This window comes from Saccopteryx bilineata, chromosome 10 (genome assembly GCF_036850765.1).
Source record: "Saccopteryx bilineata isolate mSacBil1 chromosome 10, mSacBil1_pri_phased_curated, whole genome shotgun sequence".
In the NCBI taxonomy this organism is placed as follows: Eukaryota; Metazoa; Chordata; class Mammalia; order Chiroptera; family Emballonuridae; genus Saccopteryx; species Saccopteryx bilineata.
The window spans coordinates 25,170,524-25,197,332 of NC_089499.1; the positions used below are offsets into that span (position 1 = coordinate 25,170,524).

The 26,809-nt window shown below is 40.4% G+C and overlaps 1 long non-coding RNA gene across 1 annotated transcript in view; it reads right to left on the reverse strand.

Annotated features, from left to right (window-relative positions):
* The window catches only part of LOC136314629 (uncharacterized), a 352,194-nt gene extending 345,376 nt beyond the window's left edge, over positions 1–6,818 (reverse strand). Inside the window, exon 1 of the long non-coding RNA XR_010727342.1 lies at positions 6,756–6,818. This is a non-coding gene — a long non-coding RNA (uncharacterized lncRNA). The remainder of the gene's footprint in view (positions 1–6,755) is intronic.
* Positions 6,819–26,809: the final 19,991 nt, after the last annotated feature.

Here is a 26,809-nt window from a genome sequence, read left to right on the forward strand (position 1 = left end):
AATAGAGACACAGACTCTTGCATTCACTCCAACTGGGATCCACCTGGCAACCAACATCTGGGGCCCATGCTCTGCCCATCTGGGGCTACACTTGTAACCAGGCATAGCTCCTAGGGTGGAGGCTCCATGGAGCCATCCTCAGTATCCAGGGCTGATGCACTCAAACCAATTGAGCCATGGCCGCAGGAGGAGAAAAGAGAGACACAGAGAAAAGGGAGAGGGGGTGGAGAAGCAGATGGTTGCTTCTCCTGTGTGCCCTGATCAGAAATCAAACCTGGACATCCACACGTTGGGCCAAAGCTCTATCACTGAGCAAACTGGCCAGGGCCAGAAAGATCTTTGTATATATACTTTTATAAGAATGATGAAGAAGGACAGTGAAAAGGATGAAGGGTGGGAGAAAAGAAGAAATAAAGAAAAGGAAAAAGAGAAAGTTAAGAAATAAAAAGGAAGGATTAAAAAAGAGAAAGAGGCCCTGGCCGGTTGGCTCAGCGGTAGAGCGTCAGCCTGGCGTGCGGGGGACCCGGGTTTGATTCCCGGCCAGGACACATAGGAGAAGAGCCCATTTGCTTCTCCACCCCCACCCCCTCCTTCCTCTCTGTCTCTCTCTTCCCCTCCTGCAGTCAAGGCTCCATTGGAGCAAAGATGGCCTGGGCCCTGTGGATGGCTCCTTGGCCTCTGCCCCAGGCGCTAGAGTGGCTCTGGTCACGCAGAGCGACGGCCCGGAGGGGCAGAGCGTCGCCCCTGGTGGGCATGCGGGAGTCTGTCTGACTGTCTCTCCCCATTTACAGCTTCAGGAAAAAATACAAAAAAAAAAAAAAAAAAAAAAAAAGAGGAAGAAAGAAACCAAATAGTGGAAGCATAGGAAAAAGGAAGAGAGATAAAGAAAAGGAGAAAGAAAGGTTACAAAAAGACTGGGTCTGCAGCCCAGTGTAATTAAAAGGGAAAAGCCAGGATCAGGATCAGGAGACTAACGGAGAATATACAGTACATTTCAACTGAATCAATCTTCCTTACATTCCTGTGCCTTTTTTTGTGAATGGAAATGCCTCCATCATTACAAAATTAAAGCTTTGACTTTTCTTGATCTTTCAATGCCAATGACATTACTGAGAAATTATTTGAGCCTTGTTTTCATGGTTACATGTACATCATTGCTACCTTGTTGATGTAAAATCATATAACTCACAAATTAAGTGAGTGCAAAGTGTACTCAACAATGTTCATTTTGCTATGAATGCAAAGTATACTCAACAATGTCCATTTTGCTAAGAACACTGGCCTCCTAGCAAAAGAAGGGGAGACTGAAATAACAAGCAGTTCTGGAGTTGACACTGATGACACATCTTACCCTAATTATTTTGCTTTTATTTGCTACATTTTGTCAAAATGTCTGTTCACCAACGTTTAATATTCTTGATACCATCTCTTAATTATATTTCTAGATTAGCTTTGATTGTATGTACTCTGTTGGACAAGAAAATAAATAGAGCATTCAAGATTATGATTAAACTTTCCTTAGTGGTAGAGATTCATCTGACTTCATTCTCTTAAGCTAGAATGCAGGGATCAATTTGGCAAAAAGTCAACAATCTGAAATTCCATAATCTGTCATTTTGGTGTGGAAGCCAACCAAGCATATTTTCTCACCCATAAATTAATTCCTTGAAGTATCCAACCTCTTAGTATTAAATTACTGGGATACCTTACAAGGTAGATGTCCTTTATTGTTGTCCAACTTCTTAGTACTAAATTGTATGAAATATATTTCACATCATATGTAAAGTTCAGCAAGCCAGTTTAGCTTTAAATAGTGATTAATAATTTACACACAAATCCATCATATGTGAACAAAAAGAACAGGTGAGAGGTGATATTGGCTTGGACTCTGGGGGTTACCATAGAAACAGACAGAGGTAGATAGATACAAGCAGAGTAAACTATATTTATCAGTTGGTACGGTCAAATCACTGACCAATCAGAGCAGACCCAGATATAAACCACCAACACTAATAGGCCTATCTGTGTGTATCAGGTAATAACTACCCAGAACACACAGTACATGATAAAAAAATTAAAAATATGTTGTTCATAAAGGGGTAAAGTTTCTAGATGACATGACTAGGTGTATGGTGGTGCCACCTCCCAAAATGAGAAAGACTGAAGAAAAAATAAATTTAATGTGCTGGTGATAGCAGTAATACAGACTTTAATTTCTAAAGTAAAAAGTTGTAGATGCTTGTAAAATATTCAAATGAAGAAGTAGACAGTTGAATAAATGTTTCTGGAGTTCAGAGGCCAGGTGTGAACTAAAAGACATAAATTGTGCCAGCATGTAGATAAGATTTAAAACCGTGAGAATGAAAAAAAAATTATTTAAAGAGAAGGGTATGAAGAGGAGATATGAGAAGAGGACCAGGATGGAGCAACAAGGTTGGAAAGATCCAGCCTTTATTTAGAGATGGAGTAATGAAGGAGGAGCCAAGTAAGAAATAATAAAGCAAAATGAGGGAACTGGGGAGGTACAGTGTTACAAAAGCCACCAAAGTTGCTGATGCCAAAAGAAGATCACTTATAAAGGAAAAGAAACCAGTGAACTCTTTTAAGTGCTCCAAGACGCTGAGTAAGAATGAAGCATACTTGATCTTACCAAATAATAGTTACTGCTGAAGGTGTTTCCATAAGAGGTAAAGCCAGAAGCCACATTGGAGTAAGATGGATAGAAAAGAAGAGAGGAAGTAGGGATAACATATAGAGAGACAAGACTCACCAGGAATTTGGCATAATGATGTGGAGCAGAGAAATGAAGTAAGGGTGACTGAGAAGTATGGGATCCAGAGTTTGTCTTGAATATGAAAGATATTAAAATGTGTTAACCTGTACCCTTCACAAAACCAGGATCTGGGGATGTTACTTTCCCTCATTTATCAGATGAGGAACCTGCACAGAGAGGTTAAAAAACATGATCCAGCCTGACCAGGCGGTGGCGCAGTGGATAGAGTGTCGGACTGGGATGCGGAGGACCCAGGTTCAAGACCCCAAGGTCACCAGCTTGAGCGTGGGCTCATCTGGTTTGAGCAAAACTCACCAGCTTGGACCCAAGGTCACTGGCTCGAGCAAGGGGTCACTCGGTCTGTAGCCCCATGGTTTAGGCACATATGAGAAAGCAATCAATGAACAACTAAGCTGTCACAATGAAAAACTAATGATTTATGCTTCTCATCTCTGTATGTTCCTGTCTGTCTGTCCCTATCTATCCCTCTCTCTGACTCTCACCCTCTGTAAAAAAAACAAAAACAACAAATGTGATCCAGGTCTAGGAAAGGGCAGAGCTAAAATTTGAAACTAATTTATCTAATTCCGAAGCACTAAGCTAGACTGCCACTTACTACATCTTATTGCATTTACTTATTCACATAATGTCACTGGGTCTAACTCATCCTTACACTCCAAGCACCAGTATAGGATCTGGCAGTTAATAATGAGTACTTAATAACTATGTTGCAGAAATGAATAAATGAATGAATTAACCAAAAGTCAGATTCTAGCCTTTCAAACAAAGAAAAAACACAGACCTTCTCTACAAAACAATGGTTTGAAGAACAATAGAAATACAGAAAAACTGAACACCCTTGGAAATAGTTGGAATAGTGTGACAACACAGAGAAGTAGTTTTGTTAAGGCTGAATATAATACTTACACCTATATTCAAAATGTGCTTTGTGCACACCATCGCATTTCCCAAGTTTGTCACCAGCAACACAGTAAGAAAGAATTTGCCCTAATCTTATGCAATCACCAGTCTCCACAATAGTGAATAACTCACTTGTCACTTACTTTTCCCCCCTTCACTTAAAGTACAGACAAGTCCTTACTCCCACATGGAATCCATTTTCAGGTAATACTGACTTCATTGTGCTGTTCCACACAAGACCAGCATATTTGTATGGAAAGGAAAAGGTGCATTCAATCATTGTGAGATTTTGTATGCCTGGCAAGATAAATGGATATTTTTAAGCACTCACGTGATTGACTGATTCCTCTCAACCACTCCATGTTCTGCCCAGCTATTTTGCTGGCATATTACCTCTGAGTTCTTTTAATACAGGTATTAATCGTCCTGTGAAACCTATGAGTAAGGCAGTTTTAGAAAAGTTGCTAAGGTTAAAACCATATACAATAGTTTTAAAATGTGTGAACTCTGATGTCTGTCTTCAAATGTTAATAACAAGTATCTGCTGAAAGAGTTTACTTTGGAGCTTCCCTCCAAAAACATTTTCCATCTCGACTTCAGAAAATTTACCATTTGAAAGTTTGATTAGGAAAAAAAAAAAAAAGTTTGTCAGGTTAACAAAACAGAGTACATTAGATCGGTTTGGTTTGGTTAAGATTAGATAGAAAATAAATTCAGGGTCTGCCCCTTAACTATTTACATATACCTTGTCAAAACTCACTTGAATCGAGTTAAATAAAATAAGGGTGTCTAGGTAGGCCATATTTGTGTTTTGATTTTATTTACAGGCAGCTTCTAATGCCACAAAGTTTTTTTTTTTTAATCTTTTTCCTGCTTAATGTAAGGATTACCTGCCTACTAATTTCCCCTCGGTATATTTATAAGCATCAAGTATTTTTTTTTCCTAAAGGGGATATACTATACAATTTAGCTATTCATTTATGCAAATGATAGTAAACAGAATTATAAAGACAGATAATAAACAGCAAATGAGGTTATTTTGTTTCACGCTTTATGTTGTCAGAGTTCTGAGCATGGTTTAGTGTTTTCTATTCATGACTTTATATTACCAAATTACTCCCTGATGGTGTCTCAGATGTGCTTCTGTCTGCAAATGAGAAGGAATAAAATACCAGGACATTACCGTTAAATTACAATCGTTAATGGCGTAAATACGAAAATAATTACTGCATCATTCCATCAATTGATATGTGTTCATTACTGAAATTCTTGTAAAGCCTTCAATTTCTTGTTACAATTATTTTTTTTTCCTTTATTTTTTTTCCTTGGCTATTTTATAGACCTCACAGTACTTTAGCAACATTCGGCAGTTACACAAGCCATTTCATCCTGCTCGAAGCTTCATTTAAACTTCATTTTAGCTGCATTTATGCCTTTTACTTCTTGCTGGCAGTCAAAAGGTGCTTCCGGGGTAGGTGCAGGAGAGATGTGTCAAAGGAGATGATCTAAAATCAGCAATAAACTTCACCAAAGATTTGAGACACTTGAACATCATTTGCTAAAATGCTTTTTATCTATCAAACTTAGTGTGCCCCCACCGTCTCAAATTTTAGCTTCAGAGTCCTCCCTCCCGCCAACATCTCTGCAGAATTCACTTATAATTGTAGACTCCATCAGGCAAGATGTTTTTAGATCTCTGCTCTCTTCCTCCTCCCGTCCCGTTACTTCTCATCAGCTTCCCTTCACCTGTTTTTCTCCCGCTTCTATTCATCCCTCTGCTATCAATGTTTTCTCCTTAGCTGGAAAGGGATCCCCTACACACAGCACACCGGCTGTCTGGCCGTCGCAGGGTCCTCCAAGTGTACCCTTTTGTCTGCTCCACTACAAGACCATCACTTCGCCTCTTGCCTGCCAGCCTCAGGCTGGGAGTAGCAGAAAAACTCACACCGCTGTCGCCAACTGGAGGGGGACAGCGGTGGAAGCGGGGCTGGTGGTTGAGCATCCCTCGCCGCTGTGTACAAACACACACACACACACACTAAGAAGTCTTATGTCACCTGTTCGCTTTCAAAGCCAGCTCTAGAACTGGGTAAAACTTATCTTTCCTCCACCCCTACCCCCACCTCCAGGAGTTCAGGTATAAGAAGAAATCCCCTGCATAGCTTTTCCAAAATATCTGGAAAGGGGGGAAGTGCACACTAAGTCCTGCAAAAACACATCTCCCTAGTACTTCTCCCTTCCTTTCTCTTTTCACCCATCTTCTCTGCAACCATACACAGCCTTTTTAAAGCCAACACACGCACACACAACGAGTACCCCGTCTCCGCTGACAGCCCAGACTTGGAGCCTCAGCCTCCAAGCTTCCGTCTCTGTCCCGGTCCTTCTACCGGGCGCCAATCCCTTAGCACTGTCTCCAACTACTGCCATGTGCATCCCGGTGCTGCCGGCTCCCTAATCTCACCCAAACTTTTTGTCGTCCTTTCTCTGGTCCCTAATCACGCGTATCCTAGAGGTTTGACGCCCTTGTCCCAATCCCAGAACACACAGGGGATTGGAGCGAGGACCTTTGCCCCCAGGGACACCAGGTCTCGAGGTGTCCAGTCTTAGTGTACACAAGACCGCCCTGGACCCGTCTGGGATGCTGAAGGAGCTGGGGCGGATCTGGCTGGCAGGTGCAACTTGCCAGCGCCTCCCGGGTTCACGCCCTAGGGGACCGCGGGTTTGGCCTGATGAGAACAAAGCTGGAGTCCGGGGAGACTGTCAGACTGAAGGCGCTAAGACAATAGCAATAAAGGGAACTTGGAGGAGGACCACTGCGCAAAGTTGTCTCCGAGTCTGGATGTCCTGGGATCGCAGCAGGCTCCTGCTGCAGACCCCAACCCCCCACCCCGGCCCCGGGCCCCGCCACGATACACGCAAAACCCTGGCTCTGTAGCCGTTCCCTGAATGCTATGGAAATATCCTGGGTGCCCAGACACAGCTTAGGGCTCCAGGGACGCTTGGGGACTTGGACAGCAGCTGCCGGGCAGGAAGACCCGCCGGAGCGCTCTCCTGCCTTTACCTTTCCGCGGGCTGCCTGGGAGTCCGCGGCGCGCCGCCCGCTGGCTGTGCCCTCAGCCCCTGCCTCCGCCGGCGAGAGCAGACAGCGGGAGCCGGGCTCGCTGAGCCCCGCCCCCGGGCGCCGAGCCCCGCCCCCGGGCGCCAAGCCCCGCCCCTCCACGCTGGCCGACCACCGCGTGGAGCCACGCCGGCCCAGTGGGGTTTTCGCGCGCGCTGCGGCGTTGAGACGGCTGCAGCTGCTCCCGCTTATGCCATCACTGTAGTGGTCGCGGCTGCTGAAGCTTCTGAAAGACCATAATGCCCCGAACTGTCAAGGGATACCCCCCACAATAGATGATTGGAAATGCCTCCTTGATCAGGGCAAGTGTGGTCCATGCACCTGCAGCAACAGCATCCTGGCGCATTTACTCATAATGCAAATTTCTGAGCCCCACCCCCGATCAACAGAATCAGAATCTATGAAGGTGAGGCCTAGCGATGAGTATGTTAACAAACTCCTGGGGTGATTTTCAAGTACATTAAAGTAGCTGCTCTTTTGCTCAATAACTAAGGGGCTTATCAGATGCAATCTTAAAACCCAAGAGCCCGCCCGGGCCGGGTTTAACTTGACAATGTTTGCAAACCCTGAGAATACCGTTGTCTGCGCCCTGCAAGTCATTCATCTTGCTTTATTGACTGAGAAGTCTTTAGAGATAAACAGAGGGGGGAACACATTTACTTCTGATTTGACAGCTCTAATGAGCTCAAGAAAGAGTTATGTAAACATTATTAAGTGTAATAAACACGTGTCGGCACCAGGCAATCTTCACTGGAGTTGGCAAAAGAGGCACGAGCCAACATTTTATTCATAATGTCTTTTTAACTTTATGTCGCCTGTGTAATAGGCCTTTGGCTTTGCTGTTGCCCAGACGGAAAATCATTACCTCAGTAATGGATGAGCCAGTTCAGGAGAGCCACTGAGATGCTGAGCACTTTCATTCATAAATGCTATGTATCAGAGACAGGGGGAACCATCTCCTGCCAATGTAGCCAGTTTAATTATCCAACTGTTGTCCAGGTTTCTTGTTTCAACTTCCTGAGTCACAACTTGGCTTAAACTAAAAACCAAATGAATGTTAGCCATTCAGCACTGTACTACCTTATTTGTAGTGAGTTCCTCCCATCTGTTTTCTACTCTACTTTCCAGAACTTCAGGTCTTATAAATACTAGAGAAAATGATGGTTGTTTGCCAGGGGAGAGAACATGAAAGAGCTCTCTGGCTTTCACTTATAGCTCCAGGAATTGATTCTGCCTCTGACCTCTTGTTTTTGGTAGATCTGGAATCACAGGGACAATGGTGGCAGAATTCTGTTCTTTCCAACTCCAAGTCAAGGGTAGGTTTCTTAGGTCAGGTTGCAAGCAACAGGCCCTCAGTGAGGATTTATTATGAAATCCTGCAAGTGATTGATTAAGAAAGGGAACCCACTAAGGGAATTAGAGAGCAGAACAGGAAAGAGGAGAAAGCCACACAGGGGTCCCACAGCAAGTAGGGCTTAGCCTGACTGCTGGGAAGCTCAAGAGTTTAGGTTAAGCTTCTAAATCTTCCCAACTGAATTAAGAGAAGTGGGTATTTATATTCCTTTTCCAGACAGTATGTTTTCTGGACAATTAACAACCTCCCAGGGGAAATAAACTTCTTGGTACTTCAATGGGCTCCATTGGCTTGAGGGCAGCCCCTCAAAAAATAGTCAAGGTTCCTAGCTTTTTAAAGCAATGGAATCATAAACTTGGAGGAAGTGAGATAGATGTCACACACACACACACACACACACACACACACAAAATAGTAGGAAGGATTTGAGAGTATCTGAGTTGAGCACTGACTTAGTCTTTCAATATGTGAGTGTCCCATTTGGAACCATAGGCATGAGCTGAGTGTCTGAAACCCCACCCAAGAGGAGTCAGCACTGGTAAACGCAGGACCCGCAGCAACTGACTATGGGATGTCTTATGGGGTCAGGTGATGGCATTGATGGGGCTGGGACAATCTCAAGTCATGACGGAGAGGTGAGCTGTAGGCCAACTTGGCAGTGTCCTCATAATATTGTTGTCTATGCTTGTCAGAGCCAGCGTTTTGATGCATGGCATGAAAATGTCTAAATGATCGACCCACCTTAGCCAGAGAAGCTGTGACCACCCACACAGGGAAGCTAAATATTAAGAACCCACCCCTTCCCTCTCTACCCCTCCCAGTCTCTAAGCCCAGAGGAAAAGAGAGTTATGCCTGGAAAATAGAAAGAAAAGAGATATCCCAAAAACCAAACATTGGTTCTCTGGGAAACCTAGGTGCTGCTTTGATAAGAGAAATAAACGTATGTCATGCTCCTCACCAATTAAGGCTCCTTATACTTAAGACTGGGCTTTGTTCAGGGAGAGAGCTCTGAACTGGAGATAAAACTGGAAATTTGCACTTGATGAACTTTTAATACATGTAAGTGAATAAATGAAAGTCACCCAGAAGTTATGAAATACGTCTTGTTAAGTGGTCTTCTTCTACCTGGTAAGGAAGAGAGATTTCACATATGCATTTGGAATCAGTGGCTTGAAAGAAATGTAGCAATTTCATGTTTACACTTCAGTTTGTACAATAAATCAGTAATCACTGAAATTGTTTACTTCTCCTGGCTGCCTTCTCTGTCCTCAAGTAACTTCCTCTACCTTAGGTGTGTACTGGGATGGCTGTGGTCTGGCAAGGCTTGTCCACTGCCTGAGGACACTTTCTGCCTAATTGTCTATGCCCTGAAATGTCGAATATTTTAGCAAGGCAAGGCGCAAAAGAAAAGCTGTAATATAATTGTATGTGGTTTTGCTTTCTTTTAAGGTAAAGCACTGTCTTAGAAAAATGCATAGGATGGTTTCCTCTCTGTCATTTTTAATTTGTAACGGTCTTTCACACGTCTAATATAAATACTTGGTTTTTCTTTTGGTTAGAATGTGTGGCTCCTGTGATATACCCATGGGTTCAACACTTGGGGGAAAACGTTATGAACATCTATTGGCAACTGTTCCTGATGGTAATCTGAAGCCGAGAGGATCTGGTTTTGCAGATGTTGTCATTTTGCCGCCATGCAGATGGAATGCTCTGTGTAGTTCCAGCTAGAGATCCCAGCTGAAGTTTTCTCTCTGAAGCTCCCCAATCTGCCTTCTAAGTCCAATCTTATTCCCAGACCTCACTGCCTCCACTTCCCACTTGGACCGTGACTGTAAGATAAGATACACAGTACATCCTGTGCTGAAACAGAGTGTGATAAATATGATTCATTAAACACAGTGGATGTCAGTATCAGGTCAGGGTAGAAAATATAGAGCATAATGAATAGTTTACAGTTTGAGATTTAAGAAGGTGCAGTTGTCCCGTGGAGGGTTTAGTGGCGTCATCCATCATGGAAGTTAAAGTGAAGTGGTTTGTTGTATTACTAGAAAACCATAAAAATAGGCTGTTTTCCACTTGCCTCTTTACTCCCCCACTAACCTGCTTTCCTTAATAATGGTAAAAAAAATCAACCCACTACCTGTCAGTATCTCACAATTACCATTTCCTCTTATTGGTACAACTCTTTAGGGTGTCAGTGTCATATTATTTTCCAAGAAAAGCTTTCCAAGAATAATTTAACAGGTTGCCAAAGTTTAATCACTGATCGCAGTCTTAGCCTTTGATACCTTAGAAGGAGTTGAGTTATTAATCTCCCCCAAAATGGAATTTTTTAGAAAAAAAAAATCTTAAGTTCTAGTTCACACAGCCCACTTGAAAACAGTTTCTTTCCTGCTATTTCACATTATTTCTTAAAGGCTCAGCTTTCAGAAAATTAACAATAGTAGTGGGAAAAATGTGAATCTATAGAGAAAAATAAATTTTATGAAGGATGTACTATATCTCCAACACAATTGACTTATGGAAATTTGTATGCATAAGTTTACTTGTTGAATTTAGCTGATTTGAATAGTTGTTTTGAAAGAGCAACTCTGAGCTACCTGCCATATAAATTAACTCATTTTTCATATGCAAATGAACAACACAAAATTCATTCCCAGAAATGTTTACCAAGTGCCTACTATGTTCAATGCCATATGCCAGGTGTTTCAAGGAGTTCAGAAAAAGAAATATTTCCTCAAAAATTTCAAGTATATTTTCCTTATAAAAAATGGTATTAAAACAAAAAAAAATTCTAGAAAAAATAAAGACAATGAATAATCCCATCTTCCTAATAACAATCCCTTACTTTAACTTTTAATTCATAGCTAAGCACATCAGAATGTAATACAATCATATACTCATGGACCACAGTTACATTGTATATATGTGACTAAATAATCTTTGATATTTGTTCTGTGATATTAAATAAATCTTCAATATGGGCTTAGTTGTTTAGAGTGCAGATTTTCTTATCTACTTTTTTTCCCCCAAAAGATATACTAATTCTAATTTTAATATGGAAATGCAAGGGACCCAGTATTTTCAACACAATCGTAAACAAGAACAAGTTAAGGGATCTCCCACTTTTCTATTTCAAAACTTACTACAAAGCTATAATAACCAAGTCTTTCTAGTACTGACATTAGAATAGACATATAAGTTAATGGTTTTAAAAACAGAGTGCAGAAAAAAAATCTGTACATTTATGGTCAATTTACTGTTGACAAGCTTGCCAAGACCATTCTATGGAAAAAGAGTAAGTTTTTTAACAAATGAGACAACTGGATATCCATATGCAAAGGAATGAAGTTGAGCGTGTGGAGGACCCGGGTTCGATTCCCGGCCAGGGCACACAGGAGAAGCGCCCATTTGCTTCTCCACCCGTCCGCCGCTCTTTCCTCTCTGTCTCTCTCTTCCCCTCCCGCAGCCAAGGCTCCATTGGAGCAAAGATGGCCCGGGCGCTGGGCATGGCTCTGTGGCCTCTGCCTCAGGCGCTAGAGTGGCTCTGGCCGCAACATGGCGACGCCCAGGATGGGCAGAGCATCGCCCCCTGGTGGGCAGAGCGTCGCCCCTGGTGGGCGTGCCGGGTGGATCCCGGTCGGGTGCATGCGGGAGTCTGTCTGCTGACTGTCTCTCCCTGTTTCCAGCTTAAAGAAAAAAAAATAAAATAAAATAAAAGGAATGAAGTTGGACTCCCACAATATACCATATATAAAAATGAACTCAAAATGGATAAAATATTTTAATGTAAGAGCTTAAACTATAAAACTGTTAGAAAACACACAGAAGTTTTTTTTTTTTTACTTTGAATTAGTCAATGTTTTCCTAACTATGACACTAAAATCACAGGTGATAAAAATAAATTGATAAATTGGATTTGATGAAAGTTGAATACTTTCCAGAATCAGATACTATCAAAAATTGAAAAGACAACCCATAGAATGGGAGAAAATATTTGCAAATTATATATCTGATAAGGTCTCACACCCAGAAGATATAAATAACACAACTCAACAGAAAAAGACAAATAACCAAATTTAACAATTGTCAAAAAATTTGAGTAGACTTTTTTTTTTTCAAAGGAGATAAGCAAATGGAAAATAAGCATGAAAATGATTGACAATAATAAGTGTTGGTGAAGATGTAGAGAACCTGGAACTCTCATACATTGCTGGAGGGGATTCGGCCAGAAAAAGGAATAATATACTAATACATGCTATATTATGGAAGACACTTTCAAATCATCGTAAGTTAAAGAAAGAAGACAAAAAGGGCTCATACTGCATGGTTCAATTTATATGAAAGGCCCAGAATAGGCAAATCCATGCAGACAGAATGTGAATTTGTGGTTTTCAGGGGCTGGTGGTAGTGGGGAATGAATAATGAGTGATTGCTAATAGATAAGGGTTTTCTTCTCTCTCTCTCTCTCTCTCTCTCTCTCTCTCTGTGTGTGTGTGTTTCTTTTGCTTAGACTTTAGTTTTTAGGGAAGTTTTAAGCTCACAGAAAAATCCAGCAAAAGGTACAGAGACATACCATATACCCTTTCCCCCCACATATGCAAAACGTCTTCTACTATCAAAATTCCCCACCAGAGTGGCCCATGTGTTAAATTGATCAACCTACACTGGCACAGCATTGCCACACACAGTCATGCTTTACAATGGTGTTCACTCTTGGTGTTGTACCTTCTACAGTTTTGGAAAATGTATATAATGACATGAATCCACCACTATAGTATGATACGGGATAGTTTTACTGCCCTAAAAAATCTTTTGTGCTCCTCCCACCCTTTTCAACCTCTGGGCAACCACAGGTCTTTTATTATCTCCATAGTTTTGCCCTTTTCAAGATACCATATAATTGAAATCACACAGTATGTAGCCTTTTCCGAACTGGCTTCTTTCATCTAGGAATATACATTTAGTATTCTTCCATGTCTTTAAATGGATTAATAATTTATTTCTTTGTAGCACTGAATAATATTCCATTGTCTGGAGGAACCACAGTATATTTCTCCGTTCACCTACTGAAAGACATTTGGTTACTTCCAATTTTTGGCATTATGAAAAAGCTGCTATAAATATCTGTGTGTCGGTTTTTTGCATGGACATGTTTTCAACTTCTTTGAGTAAATTCCAAGGAGCACAATTGACAGATCATATGGTAAGAGAGTGTTTCATCTTATAAGAAACCACAAAACTATCTTCTGAAGTGGCTGTATCATTTTGCATTCCCACCAGCAATAAATGCAAGTTCCTGTTGCTCCATATCTTCACCAGCAATTGATACAGGCCGTCCTTACGTTAGGACAGGAGTCCCCAAACTACGGCCCGCGGGCCGCATGCGGCCCTCTGAGGCCATTTATCCGGCCCCCGCCGCACTTCTGGAAGGGGCACCTCTTTCATTGGTGGTCAGTGAGAGGAGCATAGTTCCCATTGAAATACTGGTCAGTTTGTTGATTTAAATTTACTTGTTCTTTAAATATTGTATTTGTTCCCGTTTTGTTTTTTTACTTTAAAATAAGATATGTGCAGTGTGCATAGGGATTTGTTCATAGTTTTTTTTATAGTCTGGCCCTCCAACTCTCTGAGGGACAGTGAAATGGCCCCCTGTGTAAAAAGTTTGGGGACCCCTGGGTTAGGACATCCTCGACACACAATGTTTTGAGTTTACAATGGATGCTCACTCCCATAAAAACTTTAAAAAATTGAGATGTGAGTGTCTTTGCTTACTTTAGCATTGTACTTATGGACTACGTGGGTGAACTATAGTATTGGGTTCAGTATAGTATATAGTACGTGGGTTGCATGCAACAGAAGAGTACGCAGTAATGCGACATACGAGTGAGGGAGTTGGTGTCCTCCAGTACCTTTACCTACCACTGTTTTTGACTATTCTGTTTGTGTTAGGCTAGAGTGTGTTTTGACTTATACCAAAATTTGTGTTATGTCACTATCTTAGGAACGGAACTGTGTCATCACCCAAGGACCCTCTGTATCGTCATTGTGATTGATTATGGCCATTCTAATAGGTGGGTGATAGTATCTCATTGTTGTTTTAATCTGCAACTCCGTTATGACATTTGATGCTGAGCATCTTTATTACATATAGTTCTTTGCCATCTGTTTATCTTCTTAGATGTCTGTTCAGATCTCTGTCCCAATTTTAAATTCAGTTGTTTGGTTTTTTAATCATTAAGTTTTAAGAGTTCTTTGTATATTTTAAATATCAAACATCTTTTTGCAAATATTTTCCTTCAGACTGTAGCTTGTCTTTGCATTCTCTTGACAGTGCCTTTCACCAAACAAAAATTTTTCAGGCTAATTTATTTTGAGTGATAAAAATGTTCTAGCCCTGGCCAGATAACTCAGTTAGTTAGGGCATCGTCCTGATAGACAAGGTTGTGGGTTCTATTCCAGGTCAGGGCACATACAAAAAACAACCAATGAATGCATAAATAAGAGAAACAACAAATTGATGTTTTTCTCTCTAAAACCAATAAAAAATTAAAATTATAAAAAATAAAGAAAGTGTTCTAAAATTAGATAGTGATGATAGTTGGCATATAGTATGTCACTCTGATGATTAAGTTATAAAACACTGTGCTTTCTGTCTTGGGTTCCTTCTCTTTTTCTTTGTGGTAGAAGTGAGGTAGTATATCAAGAGCAGTCTTCTAGGGGTCCCATGTGTTAAGGAACTGACCCTTCTGGTCAATAGACAGTGAGGAGCTGAGGTCTGCCTACAACAACCTGAGTAAACTTGCAACTAGACCTTCCAGCCCTGGACTTCCTGAGATCACCACAGCTTTGGCTGCCACCTGAGCCGGACCCACCTGTCCACCCTAGCTTTTTGACCCTCAGAAATTATGTGAGCTGGTAAATATTTGTGGGTTTTTTTCATTGCTAGGTTTTGGAGTAATTTCTTATCCAGCAATTAATAAATAATGTAGTCCATGTATTATATTAAGTCTGACTATTTTAGTTTATGGTCATTTTTTAAGTGACTTTAAACAGCAATACTAATTTTAAATTGTGATGTTTAAAAGATCCTTAAAATGAAAAGCAGTCCTTGAAATTCAGTATTTTTCTACCTTAAAGTACAATGAGAGTAAATAGAATCTTGGAGATTTATTATTTGTTATGCTTATATATATATTATTTATTATATCTGTTTCTATCTGTATTGTAGATAGCTCACAACAGAATATAAAGAGATAAATGTAAAGATAATTACTGTTAAAATAGAAATGTAATATTATTGTTATGGTGAGGAAGCCACAAAGCTAGTGTGAAACGTTCTGACCAGGCAGAGAGGAAAACTTGTTCATTCTCTAAAAGCAAAAGCTTTTTAAGAAATAGAAATAGTTTCCTGGTACTATGCTCTAAAAGAATTGGGGCAGAAAATATAAAAGATCAGCCTGGAGCACCTTGTCATGCCAGAAAGTAAGGAAGTGCTATACAAGAGGAACGCCCGTAATATTAGGGGTATGTCAAAGGGGTACCAACACCAGCTAAAAAAAGCTCCCAATGGCCAAAGCTAGAACAATTTGAACCAAAACAAAGTAATTATTGGATTATAGCTAAAAATAAATATCCAAAGTAATATAATTGCATGAATATAAATACATGATTAAATAAATAAATTAAAGAAGAGACAAATCTTCCATGTAGAAGATTTCTCAATAACTTACATAGATACCTGTCTTCAAGTAAGAGGAGCATAAATACACACTCTAAAGGGTAGGCTATTCATAGTAACTTCCAAAGACTATAGTGTGGAAAGGGGTTAAAAAAAAAAGAGTAACCGTACAATGGAGAACCCTAAGAAACACTACCCTAGCAAAGTCATCAGCTTAACATCGACAGTCATAAGTCATAATGATAGTTGTTGGTTTGCAAATTGGCCCCCATACTTGGAAAGCAAGAAGAGATCAAAGAAAGAGACAGACCACTGAGATCAATAGATGGCAGTTTTAATAAGCAAGGGAATTTACATACAAGGCATGTCTTGAATGACTACAGGTGAGAACTTGTCATTCACCCACTAGAATCTTAAAGTTTATATAGAGGCCTTAACTTGGTTCAATCATGTATACCATCCAGATGGACTCAACATCCTCAAGGCTACATCCTTGAAGCAGCTTCTACTATGGTCATATATTCCAAGGACAGGGGAGGGTGTGAGAAGCCTCTGAATGCCTGGGGCCAGCCAGCTCACAGGTCAACCCAGAGGTCATGTCCTCTAGATTACCTCCTGCAACAATGGTATATACCCTTGATATGATGTGAAGAGTTTGCCTCTGTGGTTTTCCTCCTCCAAACTCATAGGCCCAGTCTAACCATGAGGAAAGTATAAAATTCCAGTTGAGAATCACTGTACAAAATCCCTAACCAGCACTCATTATAACTATCAAAGTTATCAAAAACAAGGAAAGTATGAGAAACTGTCACAGCCAAGAATAACCAAAGCGAATGACAACTACATGCAATGTGATATCTTGGCATCCTGGAACAGAAAACGTACACGAGGTAAAAACTAAGGAATCTGAATAAATTATGGATTTCAGTTAATAATAATGCATCAACATTGATCATTAATTTTAACAAATGTACCACACTAATATGAGATGGTAATAAGATAGGAAAATGCATGCTGTGTCTATGGGAAGTCTCTGTACTATCATCATAATTTTTTGTAAATCTAAAACTGTTCTTAAAAATAAAGCTTATTTTAAAAACAATATTAACAATTATTAAAATAACTAATATTTATGAAGTCACTCCTTGTACCTGTATAGTACTGAGTCTAAATTTCCAATTTCACTACTCATTGCTATTTTGAATACAACTGTTTCCCAATTCTTGAGCTTTTCTGTTTGATTTACTCCATGATTAGAAAGCTGGGAACATTATTTTCAGGCATGTTTTTTTCAACAGTGGTTATATTTATCAGTCTATGCATGTCTGACAGTCTTTTGTTGTTCCTTGCTATAAACAATAGCATAACCAGGAATAGATATGATTAAAGATAGGCCCTGACCAGTTGGTTCAGTAGTAGAGCATGGGCCCGATATGTGGATATCTCGGGTTCAATTCCTGGTCAGGGCACACATGAGAAGCACCCATCTGCTTCTCCACCCCTCCCCTCTCATTTCTCTCTCTCTCACTCTCTCTCTCTCTGTCTCTTCCCTTTATGCAGCCATGGCTCAATTGGAGCGAGTCAGCCTCTGGTGCTGAGGATGGCTCCATGGCCTCCACCTCAGTCCCTAAGAAGAGTTTGGTTGCTGAACAACGGAGCGTCACCCCAGATGGGCAGAACATTGCCCCTTAGTGTGCTTGCTGAGTGAATCCTAGTCAGGGTGCATGTGGAAGTGGGAATCTGTCTCTGCTTCTTTGCAAAAACTTTTTAGTTTGATGTAGTTTCCTTTGTTTCTTTTTCTTTTGCTTTCCTTGCCTGAGGAGATATATCAGAAAAAAAATATTGCTCAAGAAATGTCTGAGATTTTATTGCCTTTGTTTTCTTCTAGGATTTTTATGGTTTTGAATCTAACATATGTCTTTAATCCATTTTGAGTTTATTCTACATTTTTAATGCTCTTTTTACCTATTTTTATTCTGTTCCTAATCATTTATATAGAATTTTCTGGAAAATTTTAAGAAAATTTTCATTATGAAAGATAACATTTACAGAATATGATAGAAAACATAAATATAGAGTATAATAAATTATTATAAAGAAAACACTACTGTAAACACCACTTTGGTCAAAAATAAAACACAGCCTAAAATCCTCAGCATACCACTCTCCAATTGCAGCTCTTGCTTTTTTACTCTTGGCATTTATCATTCTTCTAATTTTTGTAACACTCTCCTATTTTTTTTTTTTTTTTTTGCTTTTCTCTATCATTGTTCCAGTTTGCATGCATCCTTAAACAGTGTACTTTAAATTAACTCTTTTGAATTTTGTATGACTGTAAATGTGCAATACTCTTTTTTTAAAGACTGCTTTCGTTCATTCATTATTGTTTGTGCAACTTACCCATGCCATTTTGAGTGTAGTTGATTACTTCTGTCGCTTTGTAGTACAGTATTCCAATCTATAAAATGCTGTGTATAGATAATGAATTGTTCCTAGGTTTTGCCTATGGTAAACAATGCTGCTATGACTGTTGTATATGTTTCCTGATGTTACCATCCACTACTTTTCTGAGGGTATGTATTGTATTTTAAGTGGATTTACAAGGTTATAGAGTATGTATTTAGTCAAATTTACCAAAAAAAAAAAACCCACAAAAAAATAACATGCCTGATTATTTTCCAAAGTGATTATACCAACTTCTGCTCTCCAGTTAAGCACATAACAATCTTCTGTTGTTTCAGATCTTTGCAAACACTTTGTATTATCAAACTGTAAATTTTTTTTACTAATACCTGGCTCAGAAAATTATACCTCACTGTGATTTTACTTTTCATTTCCCTGGTTATCAATGAGGATGTTAAAAGCATTTCACTTTTCATAAGTTTATTACCCTAATGTATTTCCTTGTTTGTTAAATGCCTATTCTAGACTTTTCTGTGCATCAGTGAGTCATTTATCAAAGAAAATTTTGATTTAAAAACTTTAACATTGACAGCATGGAGCCTTTAAAAGAACTTGGCTTTGTTAAAATGAATATAGCTCATATTCTCAATGCACTTAAAAATCATTTCACTTGGACTTTGAACCCTTTTTAACATTTCACTGCCAAACCAAAGCAATAATTAATTGTAAATGCTAGAGGATATATAATACACTTAAATTCATTATTTTGTCTACATTTGGAAGATGAATTGTGGAAAAGCTCTTAGGTACAATCAATATAATATATTGTAAATACTTTTGAAACCCCTATGGGCAGCGTTCTGACTTAAGTTTTATAGTTAAAATACCTGAGATACCACATTCTGTCTTTTTAGTATAGGTTTAGTAGATTATTACTATAATATAAACTACATAAAGATTAGTGCAAAATTATTCGAGCTTTGTTCCACTGAGAGTAAAGGTCCTGGTGGAAATTGGTTTGGTAAGTTAAATCCTGTCCTTAAGGAATAAAGATCTCTACCTGAATCACACATAATTTGTCGACTTGGTAATTTGTAGAGGTAAATTGTTGAAATAATTAAATAATTGAGTTTTTTCTTTATAGAAAGATATTAATATTTTAAAATGTAATACAGGCCCTGGCCGGTTGGCTCAGTGGTAGAGCGTCGGCCTGGCGTGCGGAAGTCCCGGGTTTGATTCCCAGCCAGGGCACACAGGAGAAGCGCCAATCTGCTTCTCCACCCCTTTCTCTCTCCTTCCTCTCTGTCTCTCTCTTCCCCTCCCGCAGCCAAGGCTCCATTAGAGCAAAGATGGCCTGGGCGCTGGGGATGGCTCCATGGCCTCTGCCTCAGGCGCTAGACTGGCTCTGGTTGCAACAGAGCAATGCCCCAGATGGGCAGAGCATCGCCCCCTGGTGGGCATGTCGGGTGGATCCCGGTTGGGCGCATGTGGGAGTCTGTCTGACTGTCTCCCTGTTTCCAGCTTCAGAAAAATACAAAAAAAAAAAAAAAAAAAAAAAAAGAAGGAAAATGTAATACATAATATAGCACAAAATATAAATATATAAGGTTCTAATGACATAATTATATCTTTATATGAATATTTATACAAATATTGATGTTATTAAATTGTGAAGCAACTTGTAGGTAACTGTATTTTTATTAAAAGAGATTCAATCTATACTACAAAGAGTTCTGAAGGATTCTCTAGTTTGCTCATGTACATGGCATGTGTATATATACTAGGAGTTACTAGGCTTTTGTTTATTTCTTTGGAGTTTTATTTGAAGTATTCTAACAAGCTCTGCAGTGAGAAACCTTATGATCAGATGAAGAATTGAACTATGTAAACTTTCATACTTCTTTTAGAACTCTAAAGTCATGATTTGGAATGAGCCAAACTTTATTTAATAAATATTTACTGAGTGCCCAAAAAAAGAGAGTCCAGAAATTTTACAGCAAATTTGTTTAATATATACATTTGAAAGCAACTTTAACTGTTGACGATGACAAAAGAACTGATACCAGATGTGCCTTCTCATCAAAAAAATATATATATACATATATATATATATAAAATTGGAAAATATATGAAGTCATGGTTTTCATAAAATGAATGATAGGCTGGACAAGATGGTCATACTTGAAAGAACATAAATATTAGAGATGAGCCTTGTGGTCACCTTTGTCTTTCCCAGTGGCAGGAAAGCAGAGTAGCAGGGTTGGTGGTCTTTTTTATCTGAGGAGAGAGACTGGTGATCTAAGCTGCTGAGATATTTGAAATTTACAAAACACATTGCCTTAGAAAAGAAGCTATACTGATGGAGTCCCCAGAAGTGTGTATGGAATTAACTATTGGCCAAGGGCTGGGCTGCATAGATGTGCAGAGTGAGACTTCACGAGACCTAACAAAGATTGCTTTCTCAGGGCTGAGAACCAAATAGTAATACTAGAGAGCATACAGTTCTGGAATTAATTGGAGTCCCAGCCAAAGTGAAGAGACTTCGTTCATCACTCAGTTGAGACTTCAGAGAAATAATATCCAAAACATAGGAACCATACTTCAGTGTAAGAGTGTGTCCTAAGATGAAGTTAAAACTAAATGTAAATAAAGCTCTAGTAAAAAAATTTTAAATTACGTCTAGCAATAGTGGCAGAACCCTTTCTGAACTGACACTGTTAACCCTGCAGGGTATAAGAAATTTTCCTAGCATTGCATCTCTTGGTGTATGTGAAACTTGGAACCAATTTCCACCTGGTTCTTTTCTTTCTTTTCTCTCCTCTCTTCTCTTCTCCTCTGCTCACCTCTTTTTCTTGGAGGAATCCGCCAGCATGATGTGAGGACAACTTAACCAATCTGGAAGTGTCCCACATAAAGAATTTGGCAGCACAAAGCATGCAGCAGACATTTCATCAATAATTAAACAATGAGAAATAAAATTACCAATAAAAATAAAATTACCAAGAATCTATGAGTAATAAAAACCATGAAAGTAAAAAGAAATGACTATTTTTTGAGTGATTTTTGAAGGATGAATATTAAAGTTAAGATAATATTTCATCTGGTAGACAGATATGTTTTCTTGACATTGTAGAAAGGAGTTGAAGTTTAAGAAAAGAAAGAAAGAAAATTCCCAACTTGTACATGGCCAAATGAAGTAGGATATCTACTAATATATTTTCAAAAGGGGATAAATTGAGATTTGTAAAGAAATAGGATTGAGAATGGCACTAACGTGACATTACATGATTTGAAACTTCCAAGTAAACTTATAAATAAAGAAATAATAACAATAATAGCTGCCTCTTAAAAGACAGAAATGAAGATCCGAGAGTGTTTTAAAAGACGGTCTTTTCCCTCTGAATCTAGGCAACAATTATTCTCACAACAGAGCAGACAGTGAAACTTATTTGAATACGTATTTTTTCAATATCAGTTTGGCTCAGTATTTTACTAGGAAATGAAATCAATTCAAGCTTAAGGCTACATCTCATCTATTCTAAAAGAATAGGGTAAAGTCCCAGAAGATAACATTTTTACATGGTAGAGAACTCAAGGACTTAAATAATATTGGAGTTGCTTCTGTACTAAACTCAAAATGGTCATTGTAAGGTCGGTGGGCAATGGAGGAAGGTCACGTGGGTTTCCTAGCCGTGAACTTTGGCTAGGACCGCCCACAACCAAGCGTGCCAAAAGAAACATCCCAGGAGCCTTTTGGAAAAGAGCGACACCTCTGTCAGCCAGTGAGTGAGATTTCACTACGTCATATTAGCTCGCCCACCCTAGGGACCCTTTAAATATCCCTCACATGGTTTAATTCTTGCGACTTGCCTAGCCTCTGTCCCCCGGGACCAGGGAACCTCGTCGGGCAGGATGCACGCTCTGTACTCAATAAAGCCTTTTATTATTCCACACTTTGTGGCTCTGGCCCCTTCCTTCTTTCTTGGTGGGGAAAAATACCTTACATTTTGGTGCCGAAAACCCAGGAGGAGTTAGAAGTCCACAAGGACCGCTCCTCTCCTCTTCCCCTCCGAGAAACAACCAGGATCTCCGAACTTCCACCCACTTCGGTGCACGGTGTGGTAAGTCCCCTGCCTCCAGCCACCCTTGAGTTCTTTCCGAGACTCCCTGTCCGGAAACCGTAGCTATGTCAGGGACCTCTTTCCGTTCTGAGTGCATCTGCCCGTGGAGACGTCCCGAGCACATTCACTTTACTTTATCTGTTTGTGGCCAGAGTTTGAGTTTTGGGATGCCAGTTCTCAAATCTGACCACTTCGAGGACTGAGGGCAGCCGTGGGGGCATAGGACTCTCCCTCCCTAAAGAAGAAGAAACTGTTCTCCACTGTGGCCAGGCCATAGAACCCACTGAATTAGCTTCCCGAAGGGACTTTTGGTTTTAACACCCTCACCAATTTAACTATCACCAAAAAAAGCTGGAAGCTGGTATAAGATCCCTTACATGCACGGCTTCTAGTTATTCGCGCACCTGTCCTTAATCTCTGTGCCACCTGTTTCACCATGCAGGCCCTTTTTTTGGCCAGAGAAACCTCACCTAAAACCTCCACTCCTGATCTTTCCTTCTCCGTGGACTCCCAACTCTTTCCCTCCTGCCTGACCCCCGGGGGCGCCCCTCTCTCAGGACTTCTCTCTGGTACCTCTGCGGACCTCTTCACTCAGACCTCTTTCGCTCAGGTCTCTTCCCTCCGAGAGCTCCCCCCCTCGCAAAATACTGTTTCTTATTCACCACTACCATTCTCTCTTTCTCCTCCCCTGCTGGCCAGAAGCCCCTCCCTTCTCCACTGTGTTCTTAAACCCTTCCTCTATCAGGCCTTTCTCCACTTACTATTGGCTCTTACACCAGTTTGCAGGACCCCAAGGCCTAACCCCAATTTTCTTGCAGGAAGTTCTGGCCCTGTCCTGCCTCTGGCTCCAGCGTTTCTGGCCAGATCTGGATGCCGGGCTCCCCACGAGCCCCCCTCCTCTTATTCCTAAACCCCTATCTGGGACCTGTGAACACGGCATTTAAAGTTTTTAATGGTCCCAACTAGTAGAAACAGGCCAAGGCTGTTCGCCAGGCCCGCATGCAGCAGAAGGTAATGCTCCAAACCCAGATTTTTGTGGCAACCCTGAGGCCAGCAGAGCAACAGAGGCAAGGCACAGGAAGTGTCTGACCCAAGTCCAAGCCACAAAGAAAATCCCTACCAGCAGCTTGCTTTAAGTGTGGCAAGCAGGGTTACAGGTCCTGGCAGGGCTCCTGGCAGGGCCCCTGCCCGCGGCTGCCCACTGAGCCCTGACTGCAAGCAACCTGGTCACTGGTGGAACGATTGCCCCTTTGGGAAACAGGCTTTTCCTCAGCGCCTCTACATGGAGGACAAACCACCCAAATGGGAGGCCAAGCCAGCCAGATGGGTGCATCGCTCAAACTCCTAGGACACGGCCTGGACTCGGAGAATGCAGGATATGCTGCAACTAGTGGGTAAATCCATCTCATTTCTTGTGGACACAGGAGCTGCCTTCTCTGTTTTGCCATCACACTCTGGACCTCTAATTTCCTCACAGGTCTCGGTTATGGGAATGGATGGGACCCCTTCCTTTCCCCTTTTTACGCCACTTCTGACATGCAGTTTTGCCTCAAGCTTGCCTCTTTACAGGACCACTGGCAGTTGGAACCACTGGACTCCACCCATCTCCAGCTCACCAAAAGGCTGGACCCTACAAATCCCCTTATTACTCCTCTTTTTTTAAAAAAAAAATCCTTACAGGACCACATCCCTGAAGTTTCTCAACTCACAGCCAACCAGATGTTCCTCCTGATACCCCTCAAAACCACCTCCTTCCAATCTCCCCTCCCCACCATGCCCCTAATCAGCAGGAAGTAGCCAGACAAATACACGGCACCCCTATTTAACACAAAAGGTCAGAATGTAAGGTAGGTGGGCAATGGAGGAAGCTCACGTGGGTTCCCTAGCCATGAACTTTGGCTAGAACCGCCCACAACCAAGCACGCCAAAAGAAACTTCCCAGGAGCCTTTTGGAAAAGAGCGACACCTCCGTCAGCCAGTGAGATTTCACTACATCATTAGCTCGCCCACCCTAGGGACCCTTTAAATATCTCTCACGCGGTTTAATCCTTGTGACTTGCCTAGCCTCTGTCCCCGAGGCTAGGGAACCTCATCGGGCAGGGATGCGAGCTCTGTACTCAATAAAGCCTTTTATTATTCCACACTTCGTGGTTCCAGCCACTTACTTCTTTCTCGGAGGGGAAAAATACCTTACAGTCATAATGTATTTTTTACTTTTCTAAGACAATCAGTGCTCTTCTAACCAGCCTCCTGGGAGTCCCTACGTTCCTCAGCGTTCTTCTAGCACAGGCAAAAGCCATTGGGTCTGGGCCCTTCAACCTAATCTGGTTCTACCCTGAAAAGAACAACCCCAATTGTATCTTTTTCACTTAGAATTTACAAGTAAAATATCATTGGAAGGAAGGACTTCACACCTGAAAACAAATGTGAAGACCACTAAGCTAAGGCAATGGCAAATACTGAAAGAAGCAAATAAAAACAGACTACTGACTGTTAGAATACAGGAAGGAAAGGAAAGCAACCCATTCTAGACTTGGCCTCTATGGCAAATTCTGCTTCTGAGAAAGGCAGGCATTCCTCCATCACAAATTCCCAAAAGGCACCCACCATGCCTCTGGGCATTCCCAGTGCGGTAACGCTTTCTGAGACACAGGGAGATTTCTGGAAAATAAATAGAGCAAGTCTTTTTCCATCTTTTTGTCTTTGGCCCAACACTACCACTTACAGTTCGTAAAGCTTTCCACTGGCTATCTCAATCCAGGCATCACTCTAAGTTTCCACCCAATCCTACTCTCCTCTCTCTCTCTTTTTTTTTTTTTTTTATCAAAACTTCCCTGTCTTGGAGCCCATTTCCTCTCACTTCTATTTGACTCATTAGTTAATCTGGTAACCAATATGGCCCAGAGTAATAATGGCTTTTAGCCAACTATTCTTCTAATCATTTGCATAATCACCCACTAACCCACTTGATAAACATATTCATAAGGTTTTCTATTCTCAGAAAAGTTTAAATGATTTAAATAATTATGGCTGGGCAGTGGAAAGACATATTCAGTCAGGGAAATTTCACATAGCACCCTATAAATATTTGCTACTGCTCCAAATAAAGAAATTTATGAGAGTTTATATATGTCATTATGATCCTTTTTTGTGTTAGGGAGATGGGAGGAAGGACTATTCCTGGCAGAAATAAATTCTCTCTCTGACACTACTACTTGGGTGATTTTGAAAAAGTTACTTCAAATGCCTGAGCTCAGTTTCCTCACCTGTAAAATTAGTGAGTTACAACCAATTAACTTCAAGCTTCTTTATAAATCTTTATTCAGTATCTGGAGTTTCATTCTCAACAGGAAATCTTCTGCTGTCTCCTTCCATAATATACCTCTCACTGTTACAAAATAACCTTCGCCAACTACCCACAAAAGGAATAATAATACAGACTCAGGTTATTTGTTTACTCAACTAAAAGATGTTCTTAACTTGTTACAGCCCTCAAAATGTAAAAATGTATGGCTCTAACAAGACAGGTAGTAGCAAATGTTGGAGAGGCTGTGGAGAAAAAGGAACCCTCATTCACTGTTGGTGGGAATGTAAAGTAGTACAACCATTATGGAAGAAAGTATGGTGGTTCCTCAAAAAACTGAAAATAGAACTACCTTATGACCCAGCAATCCCTCTGCTGGGTATATACCCCCAAAACTCAGAAACATTGATATGTAAAGACATATGCAGCCCCATGTTCATTGCAGCATTGTTAACAGTGGCCAAGACATGGAAACATCCAAAAAGCCCTTCAATAGAAGACTGGATAAAGAAGATGTGGCACATATACACTATGGAATACTACTCAGCCATAAGAAATGATGACATCGGATCATTTACAACAAAATGGTAGAATCTTGATAACATTATACGGAATGAAATAAGTAAATCAGAAAAAAATCAAGAACTGCATTATTACATACGTAGGTGGGACATAAAAATGAGACTAAGAGACATTGACAAAAGTGTGGTGGTTACCAGGGGTGGGGGGAGGGAGAGGGGAAGGGGAGGGGGAGGGGCACAAAGAAAACTAGATAGAAGGTGATGGAGGACAATCTGACTTTGGGTGATGGGTATGCAACATAATTGATCAACAAGATAACCTGGACATGTTTTCTTTGAACATATGTACCCTGATTTATTGATGTCACCCTAGTAAAACTAATAAAAAAATGTTTTTAAATAAAATAAAATAAAATAAAACATAATACTTTATACCTAAAACAATAAAAAATATATATGGCTCATACTAGTACTCTATTATTTCACTTAAGGATTATCCTAGTTCAATATGTTCATAAACATATAACCAACTTAATAAAAATAGTATCCTTGTTCTCCCCAAAATTCTATTATGAAAATTTTCAAGTGTGCAAAAGATGAAAGAATATTGATC